Source organism: Copadichromis virginalis, linkage group LG2 (genome assembly GCF_057382275.1).
Source record: "Copadichromis virginalis isolate Kocher_CV1m ecotype Utaka linkage group LG2, C_Virginalis_male_GT1.1, whole genome shotgun sequence".
NCBI classification, from domain to species: Eukaryota; Metazoa; Chordata; class Actinopteri; order Cichliformes; family Cichlidae; genus Copadichromis; species Copadichromis virginalis.
Genome location: NC_140619.1, coordinates 8,966,954 through 8,987,219, shown reverse-complemented (window position 1 = coordinate 8,987,219; position 20,266 = coordinate 8,966,954). Strand labels below are relative to the sequence as shown.

Below are 20,266 nucleotides of genomic sequence, written 5' to 3'. Positions count from 1 at the left end.
TCAATATATTTGATACAACCCATATTTGTTTATTTATTATCTTTATTTTAATGTCACTAGTTTGGGCTCATTTTATAGTTTGCAGTGGAGCATATGAAAATAGATAGATGGCAAGAAACTGGGCAAAACTGTGGTTTTTGGAGTTTAACCATCACTGTGTCTTGACAATCTCTTTGTCTTCTTTACTGACAAGAGTTTAATGATTTCAGCATAACTCACTCTAACTCTGGTGATACAAAAGAATAATAATCAGTTCTTGTTTCTATTCTTGTTGTTTACAGGTGCAATGAAACAGATGAGAATTATCAACTAGATTTTCATTTTGGAGCCAAGATGCCATCGCACTCACTTGTTTATAATCTTCCCACAATGAGCTGAATGCTAAATTACAGATTCAGCTCATACAGGTGCATTGCTTTTCATAGCTAAAGGTCACAGCTGCTTCACACCAGCCTGTATTTTTCTTGTCACATTATCACCTCAATGCTTCTCATGGCAGCATTACCAGTGTTGCTCTGCTACAGAGGCTGTGAATGTGAAAATCTCTGCGTTGTGTGACTACTGAGCTTTGTCACCTCACAGATCGGTGCATGTTGAGCAAAGTAGAAAAGTATAATTGCACATGCACCTTTTCTATATGCTATGCTCTTTATCATGCTGTAATTGCTGCCTTGGCATAAAGATAGGTTGCCAAGGCGGAATAATAGTTCTCTGTAACTTTGCAGGACCAGCTGGTAAGCATTTATCTACATTGTTAAATATGCAAGACAGACAAATGTCATTGTTGAGTTCTTTTGGATGCAGCACAAACTTTAGCAAAAACCAAGAATAAAATTTAAAAACAACCTTCCTTCACACTCAACATTTTTGAGAGATGTTAGGCATTCTTACATTTTCTTCTGACTTGCTAATCCAACATATTTAATTGAAATGTAATGCAATGCCAGCCGTGACAATCCTCATTTTAAAGCACACCATGACCCATGGGACAGAAGTGATACAAAACAAACAAAACTAGAGTCTACAGCCATGTTAGCACCAGTAATTACAATTAAGAGCCAACAGTACACAATAAAAAAAAATAAAAAAAAGTTGACACAGATCAGGTGAAACTGGCCAATAGGGACCAATTTCTTTCTTACTTTTTATAAACATTCAAAAATTATTCATTCTACAAGTCTTTGGTGTCTCATGTGGACTTCAAATATGGAAATTACTGCAAAATGCAAACTGAAGATAGTAAATTCAGCCAATGAGAATCTTCCAATCTAATTCAGGAAGGGTAAGAAAAAGGCCAAAATTCCTCCACAGTCGTGTCAAAGGCTCATCACCACAGATTTTTTCACAACTTCTTTGGATAGTTTGGATAGATTTTCCCCCTTAACAAATGAAATCATTATTTAGGGTATTTTTGTATAACTTGTATAATAATAAAATCAGTTTGATTATCTGAAACATTTAAATGTAACAAATATTCCCCAAAAACGAAGAAATTGGAAAAGGGACAAAGCACTCACTTTATGGATATAGCCCACCTGAAAAGTGTTCATTAGCAGTCGCTACCATGGTAAACCAGTTTTTTCAAATAACTGACACTTAAGTATTTCATGTAAATCAAGTGTTTACAAATTGAAATGTTAGCCTAATGGTGACACTGCATGCGTGGTTGTCAAACAGTGAATGGGCAACAGCGTCTTGGTTAAATATGTCTTTTGTTGGGCAAATGCACAGCTTGTTGCTCCTATCCTGCTAACACAAATTCAACTTGGTTCATTTTTATTAAAAGAAACTATCCAAAGTAGAAAAAACAAAGTTTGAGAGCCACTGTTCTAGATGAATAATGAGGGGATCATTAGTTTGTTATTTCAGTCAGGGAACATTAATACCAGCACCGAGTTTCATTAAAGTCAAACTATATTTCATGGAGATACTTTACACAGACATCAACATCATGCTAACACTTCACAATAAGTCATTAAGATCAAATAAACTAAATGCCTGAGTGCATTTAAGTCACTCATATTCAACTAATTATTGTTACATAAAATGAATTTTTAGGCACAGTGTTAGCAACACTCTAGGCTGAAATAAAGCTTCTGGCACCAAGAGATAATCTATAACAAGGCTGGATATTGATAGCGACAAAATCCCCTGAATCTCAGTCTCACCAGCAGCATCTAATAAGTTCATTTATGAGATTTTTACTGCAGGAAGGTGTTACCGGTGGTTTGGACCTCCTTGTTAATCTCTCTTGTCAAAGGAAAAACATTAAGAGGATTTAAGGATTATATCCACTACATGTGGTGAAGCTAGTCCTTTACATTGAGACAAATGTATCACATTTCATCATAATTGCATGAAAATTCATTGCACCACATACGAGACTGTATCTGAAGAAAACGCCATTAAGTCACTCCCTCAGGATTTCCTCATGGGGAGTGGAAAAAAATGAGACAGCTGGCCGATAGGAATGTGCTCTTATATGTCCTTTGGTTCATATGTGGTACAAAAGTATAGCCATTAAGAATTCATATCTCCCCACAACACCTTATATTCACACATGTGCTGCAATGCTTTTGCTTTAAAAAAAAAAAAAAAGTCTCCTTCAACAGAATATGTGTTTGTAATAACATTTCCCTGTGCATAATTTCCCATTTTCTCCACTATAATGTTAAACTGATGACAATTTTATACTCTCTGCAATTACATGCTAAAAAAGGAAGAACATGCATTATTCAGTTTTTCTACACTGATTCTAATGTGTCGTTGTCGTCTGGTAGATGCTCCTCGGAAGTAACACGAAGGTCATGAATTCAAAACTAATACTGTGAAGGTAAGGACCAGATTAATGAGATCATTACATGCATTATGTGAGAAAATTGGACCCAAGTGTGGGAACTGTGCTTGTTCAGTGGTATGCAAGAGCCTGAAATAGCTCTTATTTTCAGAAGATAAACAAATTAGGAAACATACACAACCATCTAAATAAAATAGTATAAATTGGATGAAAATGTCCACATTCGCTGTCATTAATTTAAGGAAAGATATAACACGTTATTAGGGTTATGAAAACAAGTTAGAGTCACCAGGAAAATCCACCAATGATTACTTTGAGACAGTTAATTTATTATTTGCATATTTAAAACATGTAAACTCTGCAACAGAAGAAAGTATGTCAAATATGCACTAATAAGCATAAATGCCAATCTACTGAAGTAAAGCTAAATTAAATTTTCCTTTTACTCTGAAACAAAATTTCAAATTTGAACATGCACATTTTTCCGTGTAGTGAGTCTGATTCTCTCCATTTTATTATGTGAAATCCTGTGAGAGGATTGTTGGTACGTGGTGTTCAAAGCAAGTGAATCATCTGGCACTTTTATAGTTTTGACCCTTTTCTCTGATTTTATGTGACAATAATGTGTTGAATCATAAATGCAGCAAAATATATGAAGAGTTCAGATGCAAAAGCCTCTAAATGCCACCTCAGTAAAAAAAAAAAATGAGACAATGCTATCAAGTGAAAGCTCTGTGTGTAGTATGCCATAATCAAATGCTTTTTGTTGGAAGCCCGGCTAAATCCCACGTTGAGCCTCTTAACACTTGTTTCCTCTTAACCTCCCAATGTCAGCAGACTGTACTCTGTCATCAGCACCACCAATCAGAAGACACAAGTCCGATCATGTGACAAACAGGTCAAGGTCCCAGTTATCAGTTTGTCTTCATAAGGTTTGCCAACTTTGTATCTTTACACAGGTTCATACTTTACTTTTCACTACAGTAACTAGAGAGGCATAAAGTGGATCAGCCAATGTCTGCTTTGAGATTGTTGATAGAGAAGCACAGAGAAGGTCAGAAGGAGCCTCTGTGTTTTTGTGAATCAGAAGTCATATAATTGGTTGCCAAGACTGAACTGTGGCATTGCATGAGGAAGTTAGGAGAGGCAAAGAAGCATGCAAGGGTGGTGCAGGACATAAGAACATACAGAGACAGTGGTCAGGTGTGTGGTAGGAGTGGAATATGGGTTCAAGGTGGGGGTGGGATACATCAGGGATCTGCAGAGTCCCTTCTTGGTTGTGATGGTGATGGACAGGCTGACGGAGTATGCAGATGACACTGTGATCTGCAGAGAGAGTAGAGAGCAGGTGTTAGAGAGCATCAAGAGGTGAAGGTGTGCTCGAGATAGAAGAGGAATGAAAGTTATTGTGAAGCTGAACGCACGGCTGATTGTTGGGAAAAGATGCAACTTCTGGTGATTTTTGAAACTGTCAAACCTGAAATCATAATATACGGAGACACATGGGATGAGGAGCAGGGAGCCGCTGAGAACACCAGATTACACAGACAAACCCACAAGAAGCAGAGGTAGACGCACACTATAAGTACAGACACAAGGTAATCAGGAAACGACACACAGGAGGAACACACAGCTGAACCTAATGGGCATAACGAGACACAGAACTTCAAAGTAAAACAGGAAATCACAAACTGTTTTACAAACAAACTCAGGAACACAAACGCCACACCGGGAAAGCACACAGGCAGGAATAACAAAACCCTAAGAACTGTTGAAGAAAATACCAAAATCAGAATAAACTAGAACACAGGATAATGATAGGAACAGTAAACACAAAACGCTGGGTCTAATGACCCAGGACCATGACAGAAACCCTGTCCAGGATGAAGATAGTACCCACTTTCCCGATATTTATTTCTGGTTACATTTCTAATTTATTTTTAAACATCATAATATTTTTCTATGAATTTAATTCACATCCGCATTGATTTTGACCGCAGTGTATGGTCTAGTTATTTTGGAACCTCTTCACTTTATTCTTCTGTTATTGTTTAGCTATGAAGTGCGCTGTCATTTTGGTGTCATTGTAAGTGGTTGTACTGTGTAATTATTGCTGATCACTTTTTTCAGTGTGTCACAGCTAATTCTGCATGTAAAGTGTCCAGTTACATCTTCGAGTCCATCTCTTTGCTTATTATGGTTGCAAAAAATCACTAAAAGTTTCTGCAAAAAGAAAAAAAAACGCAAGAGGATGTTGAAGGTTTGCAGCAAAAGATAATCAAATTTGTGACTTCAATTACATTTTTTTGAAAATAAGACATTTAATTTGTTGAATAAATTACCTTTACATTACAATTAAAGTGAACCTACTGTTAGATGGAAGTTTTTTGCACCCAACTCTTCTTATATTAAGGTTTAAGGCAAAAGTAACTAATATTTGCCAAGTGCTCTAAAAATTCTCCTTTATTTAGCAGGTTTGGCTGCAATATTAAATCATCACCTGCAGTGTGTCAATCTGATTTGATGCAGTCTGTGAGAAATATTCCAATACACTTGAAAAACTTTGGTGAAAATTACACTTTTAAAAGATAGACACTGTTATTCAAAGAAAGTGCACTAAGTGTCTCTACCCCTCGTTTTTATTTTTTTCACAGTGACCTCTTTATCAATCATTATCATCCTTTCAAAATCAGCTAAAGTCACTTTTTCACTGACAGACAACTGAATCTTTCATCTTGTCTGGGGTGATTATTCTTTATTCATTTCAAATTATAGCTTCATAATGTAATGGGGTCACAGGGAGAAGCCATAGAAGGCCGATAATGTTTCCTCCACAAACCCACACTCACGATGAGGTGGTGTTTCTCATACAGAGCGCCATTCATCATTCGGCTCTCAGCTCTCCATCCAAGTATTACTCATTAAAGTAAAAGAAACTGTATTTCTTGCCTTTACAAATACCCCACAGAGGAGAGAAAGAACTTTAATTTAATTTGCCTTTGCTCCTGCTTGTCAGTGGGCAGAAGTAAAAGAAAAAGATTTAACAAGGAGTGTGGTCCTATCCTTTGTGAGCAACACGTAAGGCTATGTCCCTATGGGGTCTCAGGATCCTGTGGGAATGACTGAAACCTTTACAAAATAGGACCCCTTTGATTAAAGCTGCCAGGTATTTAAATTTCACTTCAGTTAAAGTTCCCGTGTGTCCCATAATCGCAAAACTTCATTAAAATATCATTAGGATGTCACTAGCTGAGTCGCGATAGTGTTGCCGGTGTTTCAGTCTTGCTGCAGTGCAGAAGTCCTTATGCAATTAAGGAGTTCTCAACAGTAAAGAAGGTCAAGAGGGATAAGAAGGTGTGTCTTATTCACTCAAGTGAGCCCCATTTGATTCTGACAGGAATACACCCATGGGACAGACACGGAAACCAGCGAGCATGTTGCCCTGGTCTGGCTTTAATGGTTCTCTCAGGTGTGCACAGGTGACTTACTCCTGCATGTTTTAAAAGATTAGTCTCTCTGGTGGATTAGAAGATCTGTGTGGTATTTGCACCAAAATTTTAGCAAGAGATCCTGTAAGTCCTGTAAGTTGTGCAGTGGGGCCTCCATGGCTCAGGCTTGTTTGTCCAACATATTCTACAGATGCTTGATTGGATTGAGATCTGGGGAATTTAGAGGCCAAATCAACACCTCAAATTCATTGTTGTGCTCCTCAAATCGTTCCTAGTCCATCTTTGCTTTGTGGCTGGTGCGCTAACCTGCTAAAAAAGGACACAGCCATCGGGGAATGCCATTTCCGTGGAAGGGTGTGTACATTTTCTGGAGCAATGCTTAGGTAGGCAATGTGTGTTAAAATAACATCCACATGGACAGCTGGACCCACAGTTTCCAAGAAGAACATCGCCCAAAGCGTCAAACAGCCTCCACCGATTGTCCCTCTTCACATAGAGCAACCTGGTACTGGGTGTTCCTCAGGTAAGCAATGTACATGCCACATCCATGCCATGCAAAAAAAAAAAAAAATGTGATTGATCAAACCATTCCACCTTCAGTTTCTGATGTGCACGTCCCCATTGTTACCCCATTGTTTATACCCCCACATGGGTATAAAAATTGCATTTTAGAAATGAGTACATCACAGGGACAGCTTAGGTCAAGCAGTTTGGAGACAAAGTTAGAGAGGCAAGGCCAAGGAGATATTGTATCTGATTGGAAGTCTTTTTCCCTTATAAACAGTAACACTCCAACAGGAAGCCAGATTGTGTGCATTCAGTAAAGATTGGACTTGTAAACATCTTATATAAAAAGGCATATGCAGCTATAAAAACAATCCTGAGCAAATTCAGTTTTTTTAGATGTGTTGGTGTGTAAAAGCAGAACCAATGAAGTGTATCCCTCCATTGTTTTACACCACAGAGGTGAGCTGACCTATTGCAAGCTAATTAGAGTTTGCAAGAACAGAGATAATGAGAGAGAAGCATGGCACATGTGAAAAATACATGACTCGCCCATTTAGGGACAAATTAGCTGATGATGAGCAATTCTGAACAACAACCGGTAAAAGGTCAAAAAGAGGCCACAGCTAGATTGATATCCTCAGGTTTTCAGCCAGTGCCTGCTTTCTCCTAAGATACCTAGTAATTTGCTCACCTCTGGGGCCTAATTATCCTTCAGTAAGAATGAAAGCGAGCAGGGAGGGGTGGGCACAGACCTAGATGTTTTTTTTACTCCTCCGCCACCTCCCTTGGAGTCAGATGATAACATCGTCACCAGTGACCAGCACTCATTAAAGCCCAGGCCAGAGGTGGGACCAAGTCATTGTTTTGCAAGTCTCAAGTAAGTCTCAAGTCTTTATCCTCAAGTCTCAAGTCAAGTCTCAAGTAATGTCAGGCAAGTCAGAGTCGAGTCTCAAGTCACTGGTGTAAAAGTCCGAGTCAAGTCACAAGTCTGAAACTTTGAATTTCAAGTCCTTTCGAGTCTTTAAAAAAAAAAAACAACGAAAAAATAATGTTGCAGTTATGCTAAATGTAAATATTAGACCATGTAATTTTAAAATCTGTGTTTTTCTCAACACATGACAAAATAGTGAACTTAGAAAATATACACAAATTGTGAAATTGCACCTCTTTAAAATGCAGCTCAATTAAACTTAGCTCCAAGAATAATTTTCACCGACATTTCTGAGATAAGCTGCATGTTATTCTTGGATGCGGTTGTAGGACCGGCTTTAAAATCGCATGACAAAAATATCATACACATTAAAAAAAACTGTATCACCAACGTAGCCTGGACAACATTTGCTAGTTAGATGAAGTCAGCTATCTCATCGTAGCATATTTATATGCATATTTATAATTATACGGTTCTTGGAGTGAGTGCACACACTCATGAAGTTTAGTAACTTCAGGTCACTGCAACAAGCCCAGGTACAGTTTACCGCCGGATGGGTGCAGGACCTTGAAATGCACCGTGTAGAAAGTAAAGACCATCGTACGTATCATAAGTTTACCAGTCTCACAAATCGTCGTCATAAATACACATTCGTTAACCGTTTATTAATAGGACCTTTGAGCTCAACGGTAATTAATTAGTAGTGGAAATAATTTCTGGTAGCATCACAGAAATGTAGCAGTGACAATAATACTGTATGCTGTAATCGTACTGGGCAATTAGTGATACAAAAAACCTGTTTTATCCTGTGAATAAAAGTATATGTTTTTGTCAATGTACCATAATAACAGAGGCGAAACGCAATATTGTGTCAGGACAATTCACTATTTATGCACAATAAATAAAGGAGCATAGCGCGACAATTTCTGTTCAGCGCCAGACTTGCTTGTAACCTATATCACCAGTTATGTTATGAAAGTGACGTATTAACTACTAAAAAACACTGACCTTTGTGTAAATGCTTGGAGCAGACTAACCTGTGAGCTGGAGGGTTCTGGGACGTTATATTTGATCTTTGAATGGCTGCAATCCAGACCATCCGTCGCCTCTTTGTTACTTCGGAAACATGGCTCGAACAATTTCTCTTCAACGACGTAATCCGATAACAACCGATCTCTTTACCCGTCGGCTTCCCGTGGCTGTCATGCGACCGGCTATTGCAGTTAATAATACAACAGCTTCTTGACATTTTTGTGTTTCTTTTTATCGCTGTATAACTGATTTTAATTGAAAGCCTGCGTGCGCTAGTACCGCTTGCCACGAGTTCCCAGAATCCTTTGCGGTTCTACCCGTGAATGACGTCACATTTTCAATCTCTATATAATATGCATGTTAAATTTTGTATTTGGGGTAAAATATCAAGTCTTTTCAAGTAAACCGGTTCAAGTCCAATTCAAGTCCCAAGTCATTGGTGTAAAAGTCCAAGTCAAGTCACAAGTCTTAGAACATTTTTTCAAGTCAAGTCTAAAGTCATAAAATTAATGACTCGAGTCTGACTCGAGTCCAAGTCATGTGACTCGAGTCCACACCTCTGGCCCAGGCTGTGCTCCAGGACAAGAGCTGTGACAGGATTCACATCCCCCCGAGTGGAGGTAGAAGAAAGAGCTTGCTGTCATTTATTCATAGCACAAAAGTCATTATCCTTGGCCTGTGTAGGTTTCCTTAGTTCCCATCTCAAGTCAGAGAGACTGGCGAGGCCGGAGCTGAAAGCAAAGATTGTTCACTTCATGTGTGAAGAGTTCATTCCCGAACAAGATATCTGCCTTTAGAAATTTCTACCTGTGAGTAGAGAAGATTTAAAAACTTGTGGAGGGACAGCTTCAAATGGATTCAAACGATTATGAGAGCTCATAGTGGAGCAATTGGAGTTGACACCAGATAAAATTAAATTTATTTAAAAAAAAAACATTTAGTAATTAAAAGTCAAATTGTGGGGAGGGGGGACTATGAGAGAGAGTAGTGGATCATAGTGTGTGAACAGGTAAAACAATAGTTTGATCACCTTAAAATCAATCTTCATTTCCCCATCAATATTAATTCAAACTGTTTCTATATATTCACAGTCCTGGAGAGGTTAGAAACAAAGCCAACAAAAGCAACTGGAGGCACCTTTAAGTTCAGGTTTTTAACAGCAGCTGGGTAAGCAGTATAGAAATGTACTCCCATTTTTGTAGCCACTTTTAAGCTTTCCTTTTTATTTTTAAATGGAGGAGGAGAAGAAGTCAGAGTCAAACCCTCAGCCAGCAGGTTAGAAGTGCATCTGTACACATCTTTGTAGATTTAGTCTCAAATTCTAATCACTGGTGTTAATAAATCATGTTGGCAGTGCTGCCTCACCCATGTACCTCATGGGAAAATGAAAAAGCGCATATGCACACATCTCTACTCTCTTTTACACAACAGGTCTCAGTTCTTTGCTAATAAAGAAGAATTATCTCCTTTAACAGCAAGTTCCATATTTGAGAGGGCATACTGGAAAAAAGGAAAGTATTTATAAGGGAAACAGGCTGTGACCCTACATCTTCAATTTTCGGTGGGCAAGGTAAAAACAGAATGTCTGGGTAAAGGTTAAATTTAAAGTGAATCGGTCTCAAGTATGTTGAGCATATGTCACCTACTTCCATCTGGATAAGTGAATAAGCAGGCCCGTTAGGTAAGAAAAAAACACTGGAGGGGAAATGCATTTGGTCAAATTTTTACTCCTAAAAAAAGACCATCAGTGTGATTCTTGTTCACGTTGTTTAAATTCACTCTGTGAAACAACTTGTTTCTAAGCTGCAAGTCATTATAACTGTTACCATTTACAAATCTAAGAATGACACTGGGTTCCCAAATACTTAGTTAGATAGTAAATAGATATACATACAGGTATACAACAGTGAAAACACTGGTCTTAAAGGTTTTCTTAAAAAACCTGTTGGACACATTTGATGAAAACTTTGAGCACCAGTCTCAGGACCAGTATTATTTACACTAAGCTGGCTAAAACACATTTATTTCCCACTGATTAACGAAATATGACACCATCTAACAGGAAACCAGCTGTAACGCTTCCTGTGGCTTCCATTACTTTTTAATGTCAAAGTTTAAAACATCTACCTTTCGTAATTGTCTGTCCCACTCTTACTAATTTCACCTGTTTGTTCCCACCTGTGTCTCATCCACAGTATTGTACCACTCCATGTTTCTGCTACTCAGACTTCTCATGCTCCTGATTTTGATTTTTGTTTTGTTCTTCAGGTCTTTGACTTTGTGTTTTGTGTTTCTTATTCTTTTGTTTTTTGATAGATAATTCAAAACTCAACTTCAACTCAACTGTATTGTCCTCAGAACAACTGGTCAGGTTTGGTTGGTGAGGAAGATCCAGCTTTTGCTTTTGTTATTCCGAAAATTTAAAGTAAGCCATCGCTTCACAATGAAATGTCGTCCATACATTGTTTATGTGTTCTCACTGAGCTTCAGTTGACCTTAGTAGTCATTTGGGGTTGGAGGTGCTGGAGACATTCCTTAAAGATTTTGTTCCATATTGGCATGATATCATCACACAGTTGCCACTGATTTGTGTGCTTCACATCCATGATCTGAATCTCCTTGTGCACCACATCCCAAAGGTGCAGATTGAGATCTGGTGACTGTGGAGACCGTTTGAGTACAGTGAACTCAGCGTCATGTTCAAGAAACCAGTTTGACATAATCTGAGCTTTTTTGAAATGGTGCAGCCATCAAAGGATGGGTCCACTGTGGTCACAAAGGCATGAGGATGGTTGGTGTTGAATTCTCCCAATTCTTTTAATCTTTGGGCTGAAGGAGGGACAATACTCGGTGTATCAATGCTCAATCAACAATCATTTATTTCCATACAATTCAACAGTCAGAGCATTACAACGTCCGGACGGGAGAGATGCTACCAGAGGGTCAGGCACATGTCTCAAAATGGTGACGGGTTGCTCAGCTTTTTATAGTCTCTAGTGGCCCCCAGCTAGTCGTAAAAGCCAAAACATCACATTTTTTCTCTGTTACAGCGCCTAAGTTATGACCTCGGCAGTTGTTTCTCTGCTTTCTGTAAGGTGGGGGTGTGGAATGTGGTCTGTCTATCTCCCCTGTCTTTAGACACAGAGTCTCCTGCTTACAACCTTCTCTTCATGATTCAACAATTAAGCATGTCAAGAAAACAGTGTAACACATTCCCAGCAGATCAAGGATACAGAGTGATGCACATTTATCTAATGAACTAATATGTGAATATGTTCTGTTAACTCAAAAGTATAATGAGAACTAAACTACATACAGCTCACACACTCTATATTAAAGGGTATAATGTGATCTACAGCAGTATTCTAATTCAACTACTTTGATTATATATATATAAGGTAACATATAATAACAGAATAATCTAATAATTCCCCCTTTTGATCTCTGAAAGAGATCACTTACAACATGCACTCCAGGGTTGCAAGGTCCAGGTTTTCTTGATCCTGAGGCCCTCTGTCCCCCTTTAACGGGTGGACCATATGTGGGATGACCTCTGTGTTCACGCAGTTCAGATGCAAGCAAAGTTAGATTTACAACCATAACAGCAGTTACAGATGACTCTCCCATCACTCCCCAATTCTCCCACAGCTTTATTTTGGTGCTCCAGTTTTCCACTCCCATTTTAATGCCCCCTTATACCTTTCAAATGTACTTAGACTAGAACCTCTGTCTAAGGAGCTTTTAACCTTTATTTTTATTGCTGCAGCTACCAGTGTCTTCCAGTTGGGTGATTCTCAGCTTCTTTCTTCGACCTCCGGGGTTAGACCACCCTTTAGTCATTGCACAGTTCTGGGGATTATTCTGCCCCGATTTCAAACAAAGATCTGTGTGTTTTGGGTTCACCGGCGTGTCCCCCTTTTTGCCAAGAGCCTCTTGAACCTCGTTGGTCTGGTGTTCCTGGTTTTCGCCAACCCCTTCATGGTTATTGCTGTGTTTGTGGGATCCATCTTCTCCAGGAGCCCAAACGTCATGACACTTGACCCCAGTTGCTGTCTCGGCAGTCCCTACATCTGTCCCTGCTGTGAAGGGTCCTCACATCTCCGGGTCCCCGTCTGGTGTCTGTTCCTTTCTCTGCAAGAGACAGAAAACCAAAACACCTCTCTCCCTAGCCTTGATAATCTAATATTGTTATCCATTGTTCTTCTAATGATTCAAATTTGGTTTAAAATATTATGTTCAGAACCTATTCTAATCATAATCTATGTGTGTGTAAAAGAAATCAAAAATTAATGAACCATTTCTAAGTCTACCACATTATAAGCTTAAGTTTTACCATAGCTAAATTATTAAACACACAAATAAAGTCATAAAATGTTCATAACACCATTGTTTGATGTTCGGACTCAACTCCCCCTTTTTGACACACTCCCATGTGTCAATTCATTGGAGCTAGACACTTAAAAGAGAAGGTTGGTGACATCATATCTGGTAACTGGTCCATCCAGAGCTGTAACATTTTGAAATGTACATACAACAAGCCAAACCACACCTTGGTCACACCAACCCTTTTCTGCCCCGAAGATGTCCAATGCCATCCTAGTATGGACTGTCAAAAGTGGCTTTAACGCTGACTATCCTGACAATCCATTTTATAACGTTTCCTGGTCAGATTTGCCAATCTCTGCACCAGGGTTTTAAACTTTTCGCCATTTCCATTAGTTGTTATTTTTATTTAGTTTCGACTCCAGATTTTCAATTTTTACCAGTTGTAATTAGTTTTTACCAATTCTTTGCTAGTTTAGTGTAGTTTTTATTTTCTGAAAATCCTTAGTTTCAATTTAGTTTTATTTGTGTTTTGCAAAAATTAAGTGTAACAAAATCCCAGTTCCATCATATCAGTCATGCTCTTCTGGTTATCCTTGGGTGTTGAGACTAATAACTATTAACTCTTGCCGCACCGTGTGGTCCTAATTTTGGTTGGAGTGAATTGATAACCTTTTGAAGGCGATTGTTTCACACCTTTATTTAGATGTCCCAGTCCTGTTGTCTCGGGATACATCACGCTGCCTTATCTGGGGTTAGCTGTTTTCTGGGGATGCGGGTTGAGTGGGTGAGCTCTTCAAGGAGGGGGAGTGTGCTCCCCCTGATGAGGTCTTCTAGGTAAGCTAGGTTAGCCTTCTTGTGTGAGCTTTTCAAGTGCACTTTAAGGTTAGTGGGACTTTTAGTTTTATAAATGTCCCTCATGTCCCCCTGATGACCCAGTATTTCATTTTTGCACACTGTAGTACACATTTTAGTTTTTGCTTGTAGCTCGCATACTCTACTTGCCACTCCTCTAATTCCTGATGTTTCTTAGAGAGGGCAACAGTACCTTTAAAATTATATCACATGTGTGGGGGTGTGGCCTTGCCAATTGTTTTGCCCACCTTTTCAAAATGGCTGGCGTGCCCACAAGCACATTTCATGGAAAAAGAAAGGTAAGCTTGATATTTACATTTAAAATGTTTTGTTAAACTCAGATTTTTATTTTATTCTTTTTGCAAGTACCCCTCCTCGGTGGCGAGAAACTGTTGGTGTGGTCAAGTGGGTGCTCTAGAAACAAACGCTCAGGACAGAACAGTTATCAGTCATGTACTTCCTACAAATTTTGCATATGTTTTATTCCATATTGATCCTCTGAGTGTAATGGTACATTTTAATTTGAATTTATCCAAACTAAACACAATATTTTCTTTATTTACTTTGCTCTTGTTCTTTTGCAGTACCACATCCTATCAAATGTCCCTGTCGATTATATTCTACATTTAATAACTTACTATTTCAAGTGAGAACCTAAATCATGTGGACCAATGTTTATTCTTGCATATCTCTATTCTGAATGTGGCCAGTCATTCATAGGTATTGTTCAATTTTGGCGATTTTCCTCTATAAAATTTAATTGACTTTTTACAGTGGCCTGCTGTGGTTAATAGTAACATATTCCAGTCATGAGTGGTATCAAAAGTCTTCTCCACTGTAGCATTTGGCATTCCCAATAATATAACATGATACCTTACTCAAAACACAGCTAATATAGCACAGTTTTCTTAATGCAAACATCGGTAACTCAAAATCAGCAACCACAGTGTTAAGTCTGCAGTTCATACTTATGTGAAGCTAGAGTCTCCTCCTCCAGTCTCTCTTATCCTCCTGCTCCTGAAAAAACAAAACAAAACAAAGCGAAGCATCCACCCTTCTCTTGTCGGCTGGGTGAATTGTTTATGAATTGTTTATTGGCATTTACTAATCCTAAAGTGGGTGCAGTCATTGTCTCAGTATCAAGTCAGTCAAAACTTTTAGTCGTCAGTCCATCACAGTCCATTCACATGCATACCTCCATACACATTCATACCAGATGTTGCTGATAATGGAGTCTCCCGCGCAACCTATTCGAGCCTCCATCACCAGCAAGATGACGTCATCATTTTAAAGGAAAACAATTCTGTGTTGTTTTTTGGGCCGGATTGACTCGGTGCAATCCTTTTAGATCAGTGTTCCCTATAAGTGAATTTCTCCCAAGCCAATTACAATCATGGAGAAGCACACTTTGCAACTGTTTACAGTAATAATATTTTATAGCGCTTTAAATTTCAATCTTTCAGGCCTTGTTTAAAGAGCTGATTGTTAAATCATGAACTCACAAAATATCAACATATCACCACCGGTGGATCACACCTCTCAGATGTTTTTTCTCCAGTGCACTGTAACAAAAACGAAAACAGACATAACCAACAAAATACTACTAAAATAACACAAACTAGGGCCCGTTGCAGACATGTCCAAGCATAAAACTATCCCTCTCTCGCTTACGAGAAAGAACACAAGCCAAAGCTCACTGATAAAATCAAGCTAGCGCTAAACAAAACCAAACAATCAACCAGAAATTCACAGGAACATTTTGCTTCCTGCCGGGACAATATTGTGTGGGAATGAGAACCTCAGGTGCCGTAACACCTTTTGTTCCTCCTTGAATTAAAACTCAATCACAGAAAATGCCGTACTCCGACCTAAAACTTACACTATTAATTCATCATTTTCACTCTGTGCCACTGTTCCTCATCAGGGCTGTGTGAAGCACAGCAAAGAATTCAGTCAAGGCCTTGAGCCATAAACAGACATCACGCACAGACATTGTTTTCATAACCAAACTTTTTTAGACCTTATTCCTAAAATCTACATAAATGCCCTCTGGGTGACATATAACACATTCTAAGTATTTAATGGTAATCAATGGCTCCTCATAAAAATTATGCATTGGGATGTTTGTGTGCAGCATTTTGCATATCAGCATAAGCAAAGCATTATTCATTGCATCAGCGTGTATGTGTGTGTGCATGTGGATCACTCTTCATTGCACAAGCGTGTGCATGTGTATGTGTGTGCATCACTTCTCAGTGAATCAGCATTCCCGTGTGTGTGTGTGTGTGTGTGTGTGTGTGTGTGTGTGTGTGTGTGTGTGTGTGTGTACACATTCCTGTTCTGGTGTTCTGGGTAAACCACGGCCTGAAGCGTGCCCTGGGGTCCTGCCCCCCTCCTTTTCAGTTTGTTTGCGACCATTGCTGCTGCTGCTGCTCAAAATTCAGTCCGTCCTGGTTCTGACCCCAATTGGGGCAGTCCTTTCTCCAGTGTCGATGTTCACCGCAGGTGAAACCTGCATCTTCTTCTGTGTTTTTGTCCATTCTGAGGTGCCTTCTGACCTCAGTTACTCCTCCTGTCTCGGTCACGCCCTTTTTCGCCACCCAATCATCCGTGTTGGTCCATCACTGTCCTGCACAGTGTGAATGCAAAGTTATCAAGGTCAGCATTCTTTCGCTCGGCCTTACTTTTCATTCGGGCTTGGCGGGCGTCTCGTCACAGCTCTGTCAGCTGACGCAGTCTGGGAATTTTCCCCCGTGTAGTGAAACGGGCCTTAGGTTTAGTGCTCTCCGTCTCGGCTGCATGAGATCACATTCCTGCAGGTCTGTTGACATTCTCAGGTCGTTGTTGTGGGTCCAGCTGTTGCAGCATTTGGTCAGTGTCACGTATGGGGGAGAGCAGGAGTCCAGTCAGCCTCGGCTTTCAGGGCCGGCAAAGCAGCCTGTAATTAAATATGTATAGAAAAAACAAAAACAAAACAAAACAAAAACAAACAAAAAACAAAAAGAAACGAACAGGAAAATGTTGTTGTGTTGGCTGTGTTATTCAGAGGGGAGACAATGGGGCCAGGCCCTGTGTCAGCCTTCTCTCCCCCTTTTTTGTTTTTTGTCTCCCGATATAATCAACTCCTACCCCACCAAGTTGACAGGACAACACCGGTATATGTTAAAATTCTTAAGATCATGTTTAAAAGCCCAAAAAAGGAACTTTCTTTCATTCAGTAATCACTTTTATTAATCAATCAACAGAAAACATGTCACAATTTGAATCTTTTAACCACTAAATTTGTTGTGTCTTGCCTGGTTGGTTAGACCAGTGTTCCTTTTTTTTTTTTTTAGTTAAATTGTTGTCCTGCAACCCAGAGGGTTTCTTTGTCAGTAATGTATAGACTTCATCATTTAAGTATGTTAATTTTTCTTTAACCTTGCTGGAAAATCTTCACGTGTTCATGAGTGTAAGCTGTTTCTTCATTGCGTGTATGTGCATTTGTATAAAAGCAGGTTAATTTTATCTTTTCTCAAACTAGGCGTTACCTTAAAAGGAGCCTTTCTCTCAGATTTCTCTGCTTGTGTGTGTTTTTGTTTCACCTTTTTGTTGTGATGCTCCGGACGCCTTCCCAACCTCCACAAGTCCGTTGGCCCCAATTTTATGTGTTAAAACTTCTCTTAATTTCTCCTCTAATTCTCTCCTCGCTGCTGTCTTTTTCACAGCTGCTGATTCGTGCTGGGTGTGGTTCCCATTACCTATAATTTTGCTTCGGCCGCTGTGCTTGTGGGGGCAGTTGGTCCAGGTCCGCAGCTTCCTGTATTAACACACTAAGAGATTTATTTTAATTTCATTTTCATCACTTTTAAACCGATAAGCAGGCAACACGCCTACCTTGACAGCGTAAACTGTACGCCAGTCTCCCAACACATTCCTCTCTCTACTCCTCCATAATTCTCCACTGCACACCTCTTACTATCTCTCCTTTTTATTTTTATTACACCACAGAGTAATACACCCAATTATGCCCGTCTATCTCCATGTGGCTCCAAATTCCCTCTTTATTTTAATTTCACACTCGTCAGGGGACAGGCACACGAGGAATTCAACCTTTTTATATTTCTTTACTAATCTAGACTCAACGTTTGTTCGCAAAATGTGTCTTGTTCTAGTCCGGAATAAATGTGAACCCGTGATTACACGGCCGTTCCAGTGTTATTTCCGTAGCTATGCGGGGGCCCTCACCTCCCCAAGTCACCACCTCGGCACCCGGACGCCGCCGGTCCTGCCCGCGCGTCCACGAACAGGAGGGTCGCCACTCCATAGGCAAATGTTCCACAGGTACACTAGGCATCAACCTTTGATCCTAAAATGTGTATTTGCTCTAATGTCCTCCTAATCAAACACATCAACCGTCACTGTCACTGTGTTCACGCTTCACACTCCACACAAAAAACACACTCAGAGCGCGCCTCACTCACACTCTCACTCAGTGCGCGCTTTACCCACAAGACAGCACCCAGAGCGCGCTTCGCAGCTTCACACACACTCTCTCACCCAGAGCGCGCCTTCACACTCACACACAACACTTTTCCTCAGCGGGAATTTTACACAGAAACCTCTGAGCTCAACGATTAGATCTTCTTAAAGCACACTGCACCATAGGCCAAAATACCCCTTTCTCTGCGCTTATGACCGCCACCACGGGGCAAAGTCGCATCATAAAAGTGATGCTTGCATCCCCGAAGTTATACCTGACATCATAAACCAGGTGTTGCTATGTACTAAATTTTTACTTTGTATTATGACCGCAGCCCTTTATACTCGACTGACGCCACAAACCACCGTCAAAACCTCTATCCAATGTACTAAAACTAGCACCAACCACTACTGCACTTCACGGCCGCACCACCGGAACACGCCGTATCATAAACCAAACCTACGGACGTGTTTCGCTCTTGCGTTGCCAGCGTTCAACTGCACCGTGAAGCCAGCATCTGCTTTTCCTTAAATCAACTTCTATTTCATAGCCGGCAAAAGCCAGGACGTCACTGACACCATAAACAAAATAAACAAACCTCGACTTCAATGTACTGGACTAATGGCCGCGTCTTCAGAAGAAATTCTAACGTATTATTGCTACAGAAGCCAGTATTAGACAAAATTAAATGTGGAAGGTAAAGTGGCTGCAACTAGTCCAACGTAGTATGTTATTAGTATCTCGGTAGAAGCAGTTTACTGCAACTAGTCCAACGTAGTATGTTATTAGTATCTCGGTAGAAGCAGTTTATTTAACACACTGGAATTCAGCCTCAACTTGTGTTGTTAGTATCTTGCGCCAAAAACCAGACACCGACAAATTTACTGTGAAAATACATGTGACTCAGCGAACAGATTAATTTGGAAAGCCCAATATGCACATTTGGTATTTATAATACAACAGGCTGTGCTTACCTTTTTATTTTTGGACCGGTCCTCTGTTCACCTCGCCTCACGATCTCACCAAAGGTCAAATCTGCACCTCCTCAGCACACCAAAGATCCGGGTCACGGCACCAAGTTGTTGAATTCTCCCAATTCTTTGAATCTTTGGGCTGAAGGAGGGACAATACTCGGTGTATCAATGCTCAATCAACAATCATTTATTTCCATACAATTCAACAGTCAGAGCATTACAACGTCCGGACGGGAGAGATGCTACCAGAGGGTCAGGCACATGTCTCAAAATGGTGACGGGTTGCTCAGCTTTTTATAGTCTCTAGTGGCCCCCAGCTAGTCGTGAAAGCCAAAACATCACATTTTTTCTCTGTTACAGCGCCTAAGTTATGACCTCGGCAGTTGTTTCTCTGCTTTCTGTAAGGTGGGGGTGTGGAATGTGGTCTGTCTATCTCCCCTGTCTTTAGACACAGAGTCTCCTGCTTACAACCTTCTCTTCATGATTCAACAATTAAGCATGTCAAGAAAACAGTGTAACACATTCCCAGCAGATCAAGGATACAGAGTGATGCACATTTATCTAATGAACTAATATGTGAATATGTTCTGTTAACTCAAAAGTATAATGAGAACTAAACTACATACAGCTCACACACTCTATATTAAAGGGTATAATGTGATCTACAGCAGTATTCTAATTCAACTACTTTGATTATATATATATATATATATATAAGGTAACATATAATAACAGAATAATCTAATATTGGTAACAATAACCAGGTAGGCTGGGGTGTTTAAATGATGCTGAGTTGGTACCAAAGGCTCCAAATTGTACCTAAAAATATTCCCCACACCATTACAGCACCAGCAGCAGCCTGAACCATTGATACAAGGCAAGATGGATCCTGATACTTTTTATGTTTACACCAAATTCTGCTGTCTAAATGCTGCA

The 20,266-nt window shown here is 39.8% G+C and overlaps 2 long non-coding RNA genes across 2 annotated transcripts; both read right to left on the bottom strand.

The window, feature by feature from the left end:
* Positions 1–11,571: 11,571 nt before the first annotated feature.
* Positions 11,572–15,191, bottom strand: LOC146716936 (uncharacterized). The gene is made up of 2 exons (XR_014922505.1): positions 14,863–15,191; positions 11,572–12,847 (listed from the first exon to the last, which is right to left on the bottom strand). It is a non-coding gene; the product is annotated as an uncharacterized LOC146716936 (long non-coding RNA).
* A 1,459-nt stretch (positions 15,192–16,650) lies between these two features.
* On the bottom strand, positions 16,651–20,016 carry LOC146716935 (uncharacterized). Its single transcript, XR_014922503.1, has 2 exons — positions 19,331–20,016; positions 16,651–16,832 (listed from the first exon to the last, which is right to left on the bottom strand). It is a non-coding gene; the product is annotated as an uncharacterized LOC146716935 (long non-coding RNA).
* Between the last annotated feature and the right edge of the window lie 250 nt (positions 20,017–20,266).